This window comes from Dreissena polymorpha, chromosome 13 (assembly GCF_020536995.1).
Source record: "Dreissena polymorpha isolate Duluth1 chromosome 13, UMN_Dpol_1.0, whole genome shotgun sequence".
Taxonomy (NCBI): domain Eukaryota; kingdom Metazoa; phylum Mollusca; class Bivalvia; order Myida; family Dreissenidae; genus Dreissena; species Dreissena polymorpha.
Window position 1 is genome coordinate 21,584,247 of NC_068367.1, and position 17,665 is coordinate 21,601,911.

Genomic DNA, 17,665 nt, shown 5'->3' on the forward strand with positions numbered 1-17,665 from the left:
TACGTTTAGGTAATTAAGATATAAAAAATACATATAAAAATTTACATGTTCCCTGTCTGCCGAACCCGATCCATGGACTATAGCCACAAGAGGTTTCTATGTACCTATGTAGCCGGATTGCGCCCTCAGAGCGCCCAACACCGACACAGATCACGCTACTCTCCGGTCAAACACAATACTACATAGGACTGCTGCCTTTGTCACCATATTATCAGAATCATTAACGTGCAAAATGGAAACTTTCAACTGTCCTTTCACTTCATACATAAGTCATTGCCGATCTTCAATGATCGCTTATTTCCGAGAGATGCATTTTATTTTTTTCAAACTTCGAATTTTGATATATGTTTAACTTATTCATTTAGATTACATTATTTTCACTATAAATATTGACTTTGATCCAATTATCATCTGAAAAATACGATTTCGCGATTTCTTCAAAGATCGAGCGAGCCTTTTTACCTGTTTACTTATATATATCTAATTTAAGGTTACATAGATGTAAAGTTGTCGTGGCCGGGTGGTAAGGCGATGAAATTGAAATCTTTTGGGATTTTCCCGCGCAGGTTCGATTCCTGCCGACATCGCATACTTTTTGCGACGCGTTTTATTTCTTTTCTAACGTAATTTGATTTAATATAGCACATAAGCTATGTTTATTGTTAAATATGTTGAAAATTGTATGCACATCCTTCAATTTTAAAATTAAAACAACGTTATGGCTAAATTGATTAATTTACTGCTGAAAATACGAATGATGCATGTTGCATTTTTATTTTTATTTCAAAAAGTAAACGGTAAATCTGTCTATTTTTTGGTATTTTTGCTGTATATAGTGTTTCTATAAAAACTTAATTTAAAATATAACTTAAATGATACTATTTTGAATTTTATGACACTTTGTTTTTAACCGACCCAATTTTTACTTGGCTGAAATCACTAACATTTCATGGCGCTATTCCATAGATTAAAATTTGTAAAAATAAATGTCTGTAAAAGAATACTTATTTCATCGTGTTTAAACTTTAAACACCTTTACTGCATCTGTACACACCAACTGCATGCCCATATTTGGAAATTTGAATGAATTATGGAACTTTTATATACCCCAGGGGTGAAAATAAACTGGACAAAAGCCGAGCGTGAGGGTGGTTTTGAAAAAATCGGTTTATTTTTTTTTAAGCATGGAAAGCTACCTACAAATTTGCATGTAGTTTAGTGAAATGATGCTGATTAGGAAAATAATTAATTAAATTATATTTGGATATGTGCCCATTAGAGGTGCGCAAGCTTAAAAAGGTAGAATTACCGAAATTCCCGTTCTTACACGTTGTAGCATGGATCGGGTATTGAACACGATACACGTGTGTATTAGCACCCTACTGTAGTCCCGGCGGGGTTATCAACTGCACCAATACACCGGTAAGCAACCAGGGGAATACCATATGAAAAAAGAACTATCATGCATGTTTGATTTGTTAAAGTGTGTCACAAAATTTCCCTAACTGCCGATGTCGGCTATAATTTCGGTATAAACATGCAAAGAAATTAACATATATATAATGTTAATGCCGATATGTTATTGGACATTTTGTATGTCAAATGTTCATTATTTGTATTAAAATTAAGACGATTGTATTGAACACGATACACGTGTGTATTAGCACCATACTGTAGTCCCGGCGGGGTTATCAACTGCACCAATACACCGGTAAGCAACCAGGGGAATTTCATATGAAAAAAGAACTATCATGCATGTTTGATGTGTTAAAGTGTGTCACTAAATTTCCCTAACTGCCGATGTCGGCTATAATTTCGGTATAAACATGCACAGAAATTAACATATATATAATGTTATTGCCGGTATGTTATTGGACATTTTGTATGTCAAATGTTCATTATTTGTATTAAAATTAAGACGATGCTTATTTGCCAGAAAGCGTTTATTTCAAATTCAAAACAAGCAATAATCATACATAATACCAAAATATAAAACTAACAAAATGACAACACTCTCGCTTAACGCAACGTTCAGAAGCACGCGCACTTAACAAAATTATTGCAACTAATGCAAGCTGTAATTAATATGTGACTACTTGCTATACAACCAGTATCATGCGAAAATTGATCTTATTTAATTGTGGTTCCCTCTTTGAATTTATGTTGCCTGTCGACTTTTAGAATAATGTGTCAGTAAGAAATGTATTGCTTGCTCTACAACCAGCATCATGCGAAAATGGATCTTATTTAATTGTAAATCCCTCTTCGAACTTAAGTTGTCAGTCGACTTTTAGAATAATGTGTCAGTAATAAATGTTTTTCTTCAGTTTCACATGTTTTTTTAAGAAAATTTAGTGAAAGATGCAAATGTGTCTTATTTATTTTTTTCTGTGTCTTCAATGTATCTTATTTATATGTGACTGCGTGCTTATTTTTTTTTCAAGAAATTAAAGATGCAAATGTGTCTTATTTTAATTTTATCCATGTCTTAAATGTGGCTTATTTATATAAGATAAAATGATATACTGCCAGTGTCATGCAAAAAAGGATCTAATTTCTTAATATCCACATTCACGCTTTGTTCTTTATTAGCACCGTCTTTAATTAGGCTATCTATTTAAAGTTCAGATTACTGTGAACTTAATAATTGTGCAACGGTGATGTTGATCCATTATCGTTGTTAATTTAAAATGTAGACAACAAGTTAGCAATTAATGAAATCAGTTATTTTGGAAGTAAATCTAATTTTTTCTGTACAGTAGCCAGGTGGATGTGTATTGAGCGGATAAGATAGGGATCACCACAACAAGTTTCTAATACACAGTATAGACTTCCCCTATTATTATTAATTACCTGATTGGAATAAATAAAGTGTTAAAGATCATTTCATGTGAAAAGCAGGATTTCTGACATAATTTCAATCGTTTTGCTTTTATACACAATTTCATGGAACAATGAATATATTGGCGCGATGGAACACAATTTATAAATCAAGCTGACAGTATAGTATCATTTTTTAATTATGTGTAATTTAATTCGCATCTCTCCCTTAACTCGTTCAATGACACGTGAACTTATATCAATTATAAAACATCACGTGCATCATTAAATATTTTTGTTTAATTATGAAAACATATATGTTCTACATGGTTTTGTTTAGTTTTTTTTCTCAACCAGAGAGACATTATAAAACATTGTTATATATAAAGCGCTTTATTTTTCTACATTACATAAAGATATATCGATTTTTTTGTTAAGTGTACGTGCTTGACATATTTATAAAAAGGCAGTGTTTATTTTTGTAATAAAATCGAAAATTGACATTTAATTTTATGCAATCCACATTGTTTAGCGGCCAAGCGCAGTATTCCGCTCCCGGCGGCCGATGGTGTATTGCAATATATACAATGAAAAGCTGGGTTTCTGACATAATTTCAATCGTTTTGTTGACGCGGAAGTGCTTTTTGGTGGCCAAAAATACTATTGTTCCCTTTATTTAAACCTAAATCAGTATTTTTTTTACACTTGAAGGTTTGTACAGCGGGGATTTCGGTACCGGCGCGGGTTTATGTGCTTGTTAACAATTACCGAAATCCCCGCTAAGAGGCAAATTATTATCCTGATTTATGCTTTGATTAAACATTTATAACTAAATTGCAAAAGTGTATAGCATATTGTAAATAAGGTAGTACGATAACATTTGTTTCATCAGATTTGTTTGGAAAATACTTTCTGAAGACTTATTATTACTATGTCATGTTATATTTACATATACTTTTGTGTAAACAATGTTTTAAATGTACATTTTACCTTTTTTACATTCGTTTACACATTTTTCACATTAATAAACTATTTAATAATGGAAAAAATATTCTGATAAGAGTGTTTAAATGATTAACACTAATATGATTGTGTACAAATCAACATTAATGCAAAGCCAAAACCCAAACATAATGACATATAGACCCTTTAAGGCGTAATATGGGGGATTGGCGTAAACATGGGTGATTTCGGCTCTGGGCGTACGAATGTAGCAGTACCGAAATCCCCGCTAATTATTTTCCAAAAGAAGTAACCGAATGGGAGATAATACATGTCACTGGTTGCTAATGAAAAAAAACACTATAATAATTTTGTTGACACTTGAAGGTTTGTACAGCAGGATTTCGGTACCGGCGCGCGTTTAAGTTCTAGTGTAGAATTACCGAAATCCCCACTGAGAGGCAACTTAATGCTGTCCAGAGTGCTTAATAATTAAAATTAATATCATTTTTTTGCACCTTAACATTCATGTGAAGTCAAAAAACCATTCATACCGATGACCTATTGACCCTTTAAGGCGTAAATATGGGGATTTCGGTACTAGGCAGGCGAATGTAGAATTACCGAAATCCCCTTTTCATCATCGCACATTAGTGTAACATAAATTTTAACACAATATATGTAGGGAAACTCATATGATTCGCGTAATGTGAAAATGATTATTATGCTATAATTCGACCACGAAACTTGACGTGACTTAATACCGGACATTATGGAATGGAGCTACGCTTGCCGTATTTGACATAAGACTCATTTTCGCAAATTATCTTATCAATGCTTATATGAATTTGATTGCTATAATCTAATGCGTATTCGACACGGAATTATTGTCAAGGTTTTGTCATTTTGTCAATATTTATCATAGCAGGGGACATTGCTGACATCAATATGGATACTGTTTTCATTTTCTGTCGAGAAATGATATGACTTATTATCAAGATTATTTTATAGTACGGTAGCGTTCTCTTCACAAGTGAGATTTATTTGTACTGGTAAATTGCTCTTATACTCACCATTCGGACTCGACGATCGGCTCGAATAAAAATGTTAGTCGCTTAAAAGTACAAATTCATCATATCGAGCACGATTATTATTATTATTATTATTATTATTATTATTATTATTATTATTATTATTATTATTATTATTATTATTATTATTATTATATAGCTTTTAGAAACTTATACCTTAAAAAAAATCCCATTGGAAAAAAAATCCCATGGGAAAAAAAATCCCATGGGACAAAAAATCCCATGGGACAAAAAAATCCCATGGGATTTTTTTATTATTTTAAAACACGATATAACGCGTTGAAATCGCGAGAAATGCTCATCATTTGTTAAAAGGTAGTGTTTCTGAAGGTTACATGAATAAATCTCTAAAAATCAGAAAAAAATCCCATGGGATTTTTTTTTCCCATAAAAAAATTGGATTTTTTTTCTATCGAAGTAAATTGAACGAAAATAAGCACAAATGCTTTAACAATGCTTAAAATCGATAACTAAGCACAAACGAACGTGTTTTATGTTTTTGAAAATCCCATGGGATTTTTTCTCCCATAAAAAAAGCTGGAGAAAAATCCCATGGGGGAAACCAAAATTCCCATGGGATAATGAAAAATCCCATGGGATATTACAAAAATCCCATGGGATCCCCAACTTTGCAAATAAAGTTCATAGTGAAGAAAACGCATTTAACAAGCAAAAATAACCAATTATTAATCACAAGTTAGACTTTTATCTTATACTTTATCACAAATAAGCAAACCTTCAAGAAAAAGGGTACTTAAGTTTGCGAAATTTCGGTTTCGCAAAGTTTTTCCGGTGGCCGTTATTATCGATATTGTTTTCAGTTGCTCTACTTAACGTTATAATTAATATTTCAAGCCGTCTGCAATCCTCCGTGTGCAAATGGTGGAACGTGTACAAACCCAGATGCGTGTTCTTGCCCAAGCACATCGACGGGCCCATACTGCCGGACTCGTAAGATGAAATAATAATTCCGTTTATATAAAAATTACCGCAGATTTTCTAATACGTTTCAATGAATGCTTTTGTGTATACAAATATAAACGCATTCATGATGGTTTTTGATATTACAGCAAACAGTTAAGTATGTTATTACATAAAAAGCCTATAACCATTATGGGTTATATACAAATATCATATGCATTCATTTTTTGGAGTGTTTGTTTTACTTAAAAAATGAAACTGTGTTAACTAAGGTGTTTCTCATCATTTGACGTTTGGTTTTCAGTAACGTGCTCTTATCAGCGCCCGTGCTATCCGGGAGAATGCATAGATCAGTCCATGTGCAAATGTTCAACTGGGTTTACTTCTAATAAAACGGAAGATGGTTGCATCAATTGTAAGATAAACCTATCAGTAATTATGCGCATATTTGACGAGTTGCACTGTTGCATAATGTCCACATTTGAGCTTCGTGATAAATACTTCAGACTTTCATTTCAGATATCATATCTTTAATCCCGGATACATGCATCTGTTTACATTTTAAATTTTTTGGATTGAAAGACACAGAGTTAGATAGTTTATTAGAGTTTATAGCAAGGTTTAGATAATTTTTATTGATTTCAGTGTCAGATCGTATCATCATTAGCTCGGCTGTTTTCCGAGAGGTATCGTCATAGCCAGCTCGTCGTCCGGCGTCCGCCGTCCGACGCCCGCCGTCCGCCGTCCGCGTCGTGCTAAAACCTTGCTATTTTGTTGAGGTTTTGAACATAGGCTCTTAAATCATAGTGCTTCGACCTACAACTTTGAAACTTCACATGTAGCTGCACCTTGATGAGTTCTACATGCCAAACCCATTTTTGGGTCACTAGGTCAAAGGTCAAGGTCACTGTGACCTCTAAAAAAATATATCTGACAAGCTTTCATTAATTAAAATCTGCACCCGCAGCCGAGCGTGGCACCCGTTATGCGGTTCTCTTGTTTTATGAGTTGTCATATGAAATATTTTTTCACGAGCGGTGATGCCTTAAAATAAAGCTCAGGAGAAGAAGTACCGGAAAATAAAGGACACAATAGTCTTATTAAAATGCAAATAATTTATACTGAACAACTGCAAACTCATTTGTGTGCACAAAATGTAAACTGTAGTGGAAAATCCTCATTAGTCTTTGCAGATTTAATCATTCGAGACATAGACACCATAGTGGTTCTGCAATTGACTGAACGGCTTAAATCGTTTGTGTTCTAGTACTACTTCTTCTGAATTCGTAATCTTGTATTTTATTCGTCAACGTTTTTTCTGTCTTTTAAATTGTATTGAAGTCGTATAAACTTGTTTAACAGTTGGACTAGGACACTGATGATTATGTTATTTATTTGATTTAAAAATAGAGGCGAAATACTTGCCACCAAGCCAGAATGATTAAATATAATATAACGTTACAATTGTTTGTTATTTAATTGTTTTATTTTTTTATTGTTTCATGTTTTCAAAAATTATCAAATTGTTATTAAGTTGCATGAACTAGCTCATTGCATGATATAAAACGTGTAATATATTTCAGCAATTAAGGTTTTAAAGCACATAATAAATCCCCATCAAAGTCATTGAAATATTGCTTATTGATTGCAGTTCAGGAATCAGAAAATCGTCTCCGGCCCTTAATTGGCGAATCCAATGTGACAATAAAGGACATTCGAAGAGCTGATAATCGGGTTAACTACATGTTTGTGTTAGAGGTTTCGGATGTAAACTCGTCCATTGTCTGGAGGTTTGTAACAGCATCAGAAATTTAAAATGTCATATTACATGTTTGATTTGGATATGATGAGACCCAAATCACGGTCCTATGCGATACATGAATTGTCCACCATCGTATAAGGTGTGCAATGAAAGGTCAGATTATTATAATTTTATAATTAAAATAGAAAGTACAAATAGAAAAGTATAGAATAAAAAAAAGACCTTAAGTTTTGAGATAACAAAATATAAACAAACACTCTTTTTGTATAGCAACCAGAAGAGATTCAACTACCTGCAATTTGAAATGAAGGCCATCTTTGATGGCCTTGATAACCTTCCCAAGCGTCCGGTTTACGTCCATGACTCAAAAATGGGTATAGTTCAAAACATCATCACCGCCAATGTCAGCAAAATACCCAGAGCTGGTAATCATAGCTTTGTCATTTCTATTTGCTGTGATTTTCTGTATAAATATAACGTGCCATTGATAAACGATTTTTGTCTTTATTTAATTTATATTGTACATTCGAATTTTTGAAATAATGAAATGGTTTCTGCAATTAAAATAATGCATTTTATCTCATTGGTTTCGTGTATATAGAATCTGAAAGTAGGACCATTCACTCGATATAAATTACGGCACAATGTTTTTCCTATAAGCGCTATCACAAGAAGTGCTCGTTTTTGTTTCTTATATGCTATATATATCTAATAGTCCGTTTAATACAAGCATTTCGAAAAGTGCATGTCAAATTTGCGTGAGAAAACATTTTTGAGAGTTTTCATTGCTGTATAATCTTGGACTTACTAGTTCCAAGATGTTTTGTTAAAATGACAATGTCAAAATAAAATTCATTCTACAAAGTGTATCAGCAAGGCAATTTCAACATGATTAATCAACGTAAGAATGTAATTTTAGTGTATAATCATATTAAAGTAACTTAAAAACCCGGTTTCCATTTGATGCATTTTTTCGGTAAACATATTAAGAGTTTGTAAGCAAGATTGACCGAGGCCCGCCAACAAAAAAAACGTGTTCAGACGTGTTCTATTTTTTTTACGCTTTCCCTTTAATACCAATTTCGATTCATGCCAATAACAGAATGTATTTCTTTTGTTTTGTTTGTCCATTTATTTCGGAAATGGTAAACAGTAATCAAACGTTAACGAAACCATTACAATTAAAAGTGGTAAAAATGCTCTCATATAATTTAACAACACGTATCTGAAAGATTGTATATAGCTGATGGATAGATTTTAGAATAAATGATTATGTCATAAACGGATTTCCGTAAGTATAATTTAAAAAATACAAACACAAACCTATTTTGATTAAACCGGAAGTAAACATTGTTTTCATTCGTTACCAGGAGGTTTAGTTCGGGACTATGGCTCCTTTAAGGAATACCCCTGCAAAGAAGGCTATAACAGCGATAACCCATACGAAGAGAGTGCGAAGTGTATCATCAATGACGATCAGTTTGTGACACTCATCGAACATGGGGACTGGTACGTCTTCAATGTTTATACTTAATTATTTTGGTTACAACAAGTTTATTTCTGAACTATATAATAACTTAAAATTGTATGCGTTAGCCATAAAACAATGTCGTTTAAAGGATTAAAGCTATAGACCTATAGTTTCAAACGTTATTTCAAATGATGTATAGATACTTGAAAAAATTCTTATTAGGTATCACACAGACTTGAAATTGTATTTATTGAACATTTCATTGTTTTGTTTCATGTGTTATTTTACCAAAAAATATTGTAGTGTGATTCCACGCATGTCGTATTTTTTCCCATCAACTTGCATACGTTGTTGTTACAAATAAGTTTCACTATTGGAGTAAATATTACAGTTAACTATATACTTCAATATAGGACACCATACTGAACCACCATGTTTATTTATAGGTTGACTGTTCATTTTCGGTCAATTAGTGGTGGGTTTCAGAAACTCTTAAATATCGACAACAAAGCGAGTCCCTACATGACAAAATACTATAGTGGACTTTCAGTCATCAAAACGGTATTAGCTTGTTAATTTAGATACACGCTTGTATTTTAGTAGACTTCGTATTGTGCATTACTTTTATGTACTAGTGTTTCAAATAATGATAATGAACAAACAACACGCTAAAAAAGTTAAAAGCATCAAATAAGTAATTGTCAATTGTCTAATTCGAGGTAACGTTTTACTTTAAATAGGTTGAATTTCGATTTGACTTCGATGCCCCCAAACACTGCTCAGAAGTAGACGTCTCAACATGCCCATCGCGGTATTCGATTCTGACAATTGACGCAACGTACACAAAGGTAGGTAAATGCAAATGATATAACTTACGATTGGAAAACTAAACAAAGGCAGCATGTATTTGTATCTTACTTAATGGTGCCATTTTATAAATTGTGAATGAATATCCAAGGAGGTTTTCTTTCTCGTGTTAGTATTTTTATGTTGTTCTTGCTGGGATTTTTAGTGGGTGTGATCAGCTGAGTAATACTACACGATTTTACCCTTCTTTATATGTTAAACATTTAATCTTGATCAGAAACGACTTGATCCGTCAATATTTCAGGGACCAATACAACCTCGATGGCTGGGTTGGACCGATATCGTGTCAGGGGTTGGAGAATACTACATGGAAGTGTTCAAACTGGGACCCAATAGAGACGGGCGACTTGTGGAAACCACGCCTATTAACCCTATATTCTCTGACACTGTGCCGCACACTAACGGCACCATCCAGTATCCGCAGTACACGCCACCTGGGCCAGGCATGTACAGGTGAGGTTCTATACAAACAAAATGTGGTAACAGTGTAAATATTCTTGCCAAGCAAAATGTTATGGTCAATAAACCGATTTCAATATTGCCAGGCAATATCGTTTTTTAAACCGTCATATAAATCCATACTCCCTGAGTATAAGTTTAATTTTCTTGTTTATAGAGTTTGTATTGTAAGCCTTTAATTTCATTTAACATCATGAATTGGGTCTTGAAGCAATTATGTCAATATCAAATTTGAATATAAGAACTGTTTGAATTGTTTGACACTAATCAAACACATGGTTATTGAAATCGAATTTAAAAATGCTAAGAATGAAAACTAAAAATGTATTACGATCCATAAACAACAACCTTAATCACTAGACCATTTAATACACAATCATACACATTGAAAACTTGTCTCAGAAAACATTCAGTTGTTAGAAACAATAATAACAAGCTGTTTTAAAAACAAAAGGAATATTATGTAGGGCAAGATAAACGTTGCCCGGCTATAGCGCAGCCTTCGTTTGCCACTTGTTGTTATTCCAATTGTGTTCTTCCAACGAATTTAAGTATTATTTATTAAAGAAATGCAAACTGTTTTATTTGCCATTTATTTTTTCATTGCAATATCAAACCATAATTGGTTTGCTGATAAGGAACGTACAGTAACACCAAAATTAGTTCAATTAAATACGGAATATTATCGATCGTTATACACATGACTTTGACATCATAAACGGCAAATATTTCATACAAAAAGCGCGTGCATGTTTGGTCTGGTCATCAAATAAGCAATTTATTAACGATTTGTTCCAAATTGTACAGTGTCCTCGTGCAAGTTCGAGATAATGCTAACAACTCACGAACCGCCCGCCGGTTTGTGTTGTACGATGCAACCTCATCAATAACTCTGAACACTGAGACCGCCAAACTGTACATTTCGTCCGCCAGAGAGGAAACCGGATATAAATGGCAAACACCTGCGTCAACAGGTAAAACAAAAGGATTGAATCAGATATGAATGTCATACATTGTAAGATACAGAAGGAGTTTGAACAAGACTGCATCTAGTTCTGTAAGTTAAAATTAATAAAGTTTTTGTTTTATTTTGTTTATCATCAGGATTGCACGGGTTTGTATGCGCATTGTTAAAAGGTACACATTTCGTCCAAAAGTTTTGACAATTCATTCCGGTCGACCTTTTTAGCGTGTATTAATATTTCAATTACCTTTTCTTTAAATCAAAGAGTAGCTAGCCCGTTATATTTACAAATCCAAGTATAAAAAATGATATCACTATTTTATAATATACTATATCGTTTATCACAACATTTTTTGTAGGACCTAATGTTACTGTAACAGTAGCCTGGCCCAACTATTTTGGCAACCGTTTGCACGAGGAAAACCAGTTTCTAGCCGAAATCGAACAGTATCCGGTGCAATTTAAAGAAATTCAGGCAGACGGTGTGCTTTACAGTGAAAAGTGTGTATCGCTTCAATAATATACTTAGTTGATATATAAAACGCGAATATTTATACCATAGATGCCCTTGACACATGTTAAATTCAGTAATTATCAGCTTAATTATGTGGTATGCATATTATTTTTCTTGTATTAGTATGCATACCAAAAGTCAGCCTATTTTTAATACAGTTTTTTTCGTTAAATATGTATCAACCAATCACAGTAAGTATAGTGGAGTAATATTAAATTTCATATTAAGTTAAATAAATGGATATCATTATTCAACTGTATTTAAAAATTGATGTATATTATTACTTGCAGTATATATGGTATTATATTGCGTGAATGTAAATGAAGACATGATTCCATTTACCAAAAGCTGCAAAAGTGGCAATTTGCTCAATCTCTAAATTATTTAGAGGATAATACACGGGGTCATTGACAGCTGTCCAAAATAGCATAATGTATGGCCCGATTGCTTTAGTCCGATGGAATTTACTTGTTATATTTGTCATTATTGACTTTTGCATGAGTTTTATTTTAAAAGTCACTCATATTTGTTCAAAGAGCATTCATTGCGTTTAATGAATAGAATATTTGGATAACGTAGCGTCTTGGGGCAGAGCGCACCGACTTTTTTGACAACTGGCGTCACGGTGTTTCGCTGGTAAGCGTTTTCGCGTATCGGATATTGAGTGTGTTGATTATCAATATATCGACGTCGAAAGAAGCCGAATCATTCCCGATTTTTAAGTAAAAATGTTACTCTTTATGGTGTTGTATTCAACAAAAACGATTTATCATCACATCCATGTGATTATCAATATCATCACTAAAGCTTAACTATCTTAGAATAAACCATAACAAGGTAATCAAATATTCGCTTCTAATATTGTCGTCTATAACGGTTTTCACATGCATCACATCTCTTATCGCAAAAACGAAAACTCAAAACAATCTCACCGGCATTTTAGATGTTTTGTATATTATACAGCTACGGTATCAGATAAGCAATCGTGACCTCTGAATCTTGTTCTAGATGTGTAAATAGCTCTCTGGATGACAACGAAGAGCCCCGAACCCGTTTGGCGATCGAGAACTTTCACGGTATCGTCAAGTATGAAATTGCCTTTGTGTCGACAGGCGAAGTTAGAGAGCCCACTACCGGTTGGCATCAGATACCCTTAAAGGAGTCATTTTCTGCCCAGAGACCTTTGGTAGATGGTGAGTCTAACCTTAACCCTATAACACGTATCGTATTTCAAGTGCGGCTAATGGGGAAAACGGATATTTTAAACCACGTATTTTGAATCAAACTTTTACCATAAATACAGGATGTTTTTCATATTTTGTCATGGGCGGTTTTGGAAGCATTTATGCTTTCAGAAACTGCAAAATTATGACTTACCGGTATAATCATTTACTGCTATGAGATTAAATATTGAAAATGATCGGAGATATAATTCCCTTTATCTTTCTCACAAGCTGACCAGGAACTAATTCAAGCAATGTTAAAATTAGTTTGAATGTTAATAAAGTCGTATCACACTTTACATACTAACTCATACAAGAAGTGCAACACATAAATAGCAGTAGTTAATAATAGTACTATAAATGTTAACAAATAGTATTAGCTATTAGAACCAATTTACTTTACTTACTTACTTAGTCCTCTTCGCCCACTTCTGGGCATAGGGCCTTGACTACTGTCCGCCATTGGGTACGGTCTAGATCCCTGCGCTTTGCTTCACCCCATGATAAGTAGAGAGGCTTTAGCTCTGTCTCTAGAGTTCTCTTCCAATTGGAAAACCTTACATTATTTTTTTTAAGTGTTACCTCTTAAATCCACACGACTTTGGATTCCACATTACCTATCTGAATTCGATAGCTTGTGATATGCAGACAACATTTCCAATTCAATTATGTTGATGTTGCGGAATATTGGAAAACAATTAATACCTATCATTAATCATGTTCAGAACAATCGTCATGGTATATCAGGTATATTTTTACACATTATATCGCATATTTCAATCATTCCATCTTTTCTCCGTTTCCATACTGTGACCGTGCCTCGCAGTTCTTAAAGGTACCGTCAACCTCGAATGACGAAAAAAGAAAAGTTCTAAAATACCGTATTTATTATTAGTTTATATTAATTAAAATATCACGACTGGTAGCTTACATTACTTGAAAAAAGTTGTTAAGTTTTTATATTTTCATATATTCGGTAATACAATTTTACTGGGTATGTATACCAGGTAACTACCAGTTAAATATAAATAACGCAAGTAGATGATCATCATCGTCACGTGGTAAACCCAGGAATGCAAATTGTGCATGCGTAGTGAATTGTATATATTTTATATATATAATGGTCAATCTACTTGCGTTATTTATAGTGTGTATATCGTTATGTCACCTATTTTCGCGATGTACTTTCGATTTCACATCGCGAAAGTTTATTACCGAATATACTGAAAATATGAACTTTTTTCAAGTAATGCAATATACCAGTCGTGCTATTTTAATCAATATAAACAAATAATTGAAAACAAATGGGGTATTTTAGAACTTTTTTATACGTCATTCGTGGTTGACGGTCCCTTAAGACTCTTTGCCAAAACCAATACCGCACTGTTAAGGTGTATTATATATATACTCAAAATTGCTAAGGATCACTTTTTATTTTCACATTATCTTCAATTTAATTTAATTTCAATTGTTATTTTGCAGGTTTTGATATTAGAATGTGTGTTTTTGATTTTATTTTTTATGTATTGATTTCTCATTGATGAGCGTGACGCTGGCTGAATCTAGCTAGGGTTGAACTTCAAATTACATACTATAAAAAGTGATCCTTAGCAAATTTTGAGTAGTATATGCATTGTTTCTGCACGGATATAAACTTTTGAAAACATGCCGTCCGTGGTCATTTTGTCTTTTGATAGCAAATGTAGCAGCTACCACAAATTACGTTTGAAATATTTGGCGCATTTTTTGTAATCCTACAAGGCGCTGGAGCGTTGATTTTCAATGTGTTTACCTATCAATTAGTAAATGGTACGGGTATAAATCGTCTTAAAAGTAAACCTTATGTACAGGTTAATAATTGCATTAAATTAAGAAAATTTATTTGCATGCGAGGTAATACCGTTTTGTATTTTCACAATAAAGTTAGAAAATATGCATATTTTCTCTCGCGAAAGTGCTCATGAAAATTGTTATTTCCTCACTTTACTGAAAAAAATAATTCATGGCATTACCTCAGAAGTAAAGAAATATCCTGTATTTACGTATTTTTGATTTCAGTATAAATTCTTACTATTACGTTAAACAAAAACTAGTTTATCGAACACAAATAGACAATAATCAGATATCATAGATGTAACATTAAATTCGAATGATAACATATTCGTCGCACTCGTTGAGCATTTCTTCAATATCTGTACATATTTTAATGCGCGTTGCCTAGGTAATTGATCACAATTTATATCCGTCTATTCAGGAGACCGACTCCGAGTGTGGGTTCGAGCCACAGACATAATGGGGAATCAAAGGGCAGACAGCACACTCATCAAGGTGGACGGTTCCAAACCACGTCTGCAAGCCAACACGTCAAAACTAGAACTAAATACTGTGAATGGACCGTACAACTATAGTTCAAAGTAAATATCTTGGTTAAGTTATATACAGAATACTTCAAATAGAAAAGTCTACTGCTTTAAGTATGCTAAAGTATGTTCAAACTGTCATACATGTACCTTAGATACCTTTAGAAACTTTGGAATTCGGCCGATGTCAATAAAAAAATTATTAATCACCATTACATGAAACAATGAGTAACAGCATTTTGAACAAAAAATATTTAGATTTTGATAGTGCCGCAAAATAACTTAAATTTACTATATTACTTCGGCATATCATTAAGCCAGGTTTTTAGATGTAAAGAGTTGGACGGTTAAAACATAAAGAAGTCCTGAAGAAGGCTTTCCTAAGATACTGAGTCAATAGCGATAGTATGCAAAGCATTCTCAACGATTGTTGAAAGTTTGCCGAGCAAGCAGAAACCATCCCGAAAACAAACTTCGGGTTCCACATTTTACAATTTTCATGTTTGGATGCCAATGTTTTTTTTCAAACAAATGCCTCGTTGCTGAAACAGAACAATATCAATATTACTCTCCAACTATTTAAGTCTGAGGATGGGCCTGTGAATGCGGGCACATAACGAAATGATACTTATCGTTGTTTAGCATAAATAAATCAATATGACGACACATGCATATACACTTTTCAGGGTCGTATTCTCGGCTTTTGATGTTGAGAGCGGCGTTGACAAAATCGGTTTCGACATATTTGTGGGGATAAACCCGAACGATTCAGCAACAATGATAAAGAAGTACAGCAATTCTACATCTGGCAAAATTGGGGTGAGAACGCCATTGAAACAGCAACAAACCAATTTGAAATCCCACATTACATTTTATGTGTGTACTAATTCAATAATAATATGGCAACAAATAGTAAACATACTAGCGCTCTTAGATGTTTACATTCCAGTTCCACCATACCGGTGTAGGCCTATTTGATAAAAGCAACACGGTTAAAATGTGGGGGTGAAATTTTCTTACGGAAATGGAGTCATATTACAGATACAATTTCAGCTTGTAAATATATTGTCCAGTTAAATTCATCATAAAGATATCCATATTATTGTTTTTCTTTTATAGTATCATATTAGCATAGTATCATATACAGCGGTAATTATACTCAAATAACAATTATACAATTATAACTTTACAGTCAGGTGTCCGTGCTGTGTTGCAATACAACTTCAAACCACAAATATCGCCGAGGCGTTGTGAATATCGTGTCCGCCTAGCGATCGATGGTGGGGGTGCTGGGCACGGGTTTGATCCCCAGTGTGGGAGCGTTCTTAAAATCTCCAACAAAATACACGAAGTACTGGTTCTACCCAGAAAACAGACTCCATAGCGTTTCAATAAGCCTTAAGCTTTGGGTGCAATCGAGCTTAAATAAACAGGTTTAATCTAAATCAGTGTACGTTGCAGACAAGCGGAGATGCAGAATGCCGTGATGTGGACGGCGTGTGTTTCCTGTCGAGCCAGACTGTGTTTTTGGACAACTGTTGGATGCTGGTGGGAAAGTCAGAACTAGACAAAGTGTATGCTATGATCAACGTGACGGCTTACAACCAAGCCATGTTGGGCACATCTGTAATGATCAATGTACGTGTTGATATATTTATATTGTTGTGTATAGATTGTGATAAACATTAGGTGTAAACCATGATGTTTAGTTTATATTACCTTAATAAAACATAAGCTAAAGAGCAAGTAAGATCTGTTAAACTATAGTGTGGATTCTATACGCGTTAAAGAATTATTAAAAGAAAACAATACCAACAGCTATTTTTAATTGAAAATAAACTGCCAAACTGCAAAACTCAGTAATTGTGTTCGTCTTAGAATCGGTCGTTTGACGTGGGAACAATCATGAGTTCACGCCTTCAGACGTCATGTTTTTTTAGAAACCCCATTGAGATGTTCGCTCGATCATAGTTTAGTTATTCAATGTTTTAAGAAAAGATTTGTTGATAATATGTTTTAAGAGTTGTGAGTATAACATTCAAACGAAATACTTTGAACTTTGAAGAGGTGCATATATTTATTTGTTACCTTTATTTGTTACCTTGCTATTTCCATATTATAGCTTGGAATATAAACGTATTATTCTTATATATGTGTTTTTAATTGTGATATCTGTAGCACAGATGGCTGTTTAGGGTAGAAGCATGTTTATCCGCAGTTACTTATATTTTTTTATAAATGTTTAAACATTTTTTATAAAAGAAATAACTG

General features: G+C 33.5%; 1 protein-coding gene across 1 annotated transcript in view; it reads right to left on the minus strand.

Moving 5' to 3' along the window:
• The window catches only part of LOC127855047 (uncharacterized), a gene marked incomplete in the record, with an annotated part of 514,210 nt that overhangs the window by 451,351 nt on the left and 45,194 nt on the right, over positions 1–17,665 (minus strand).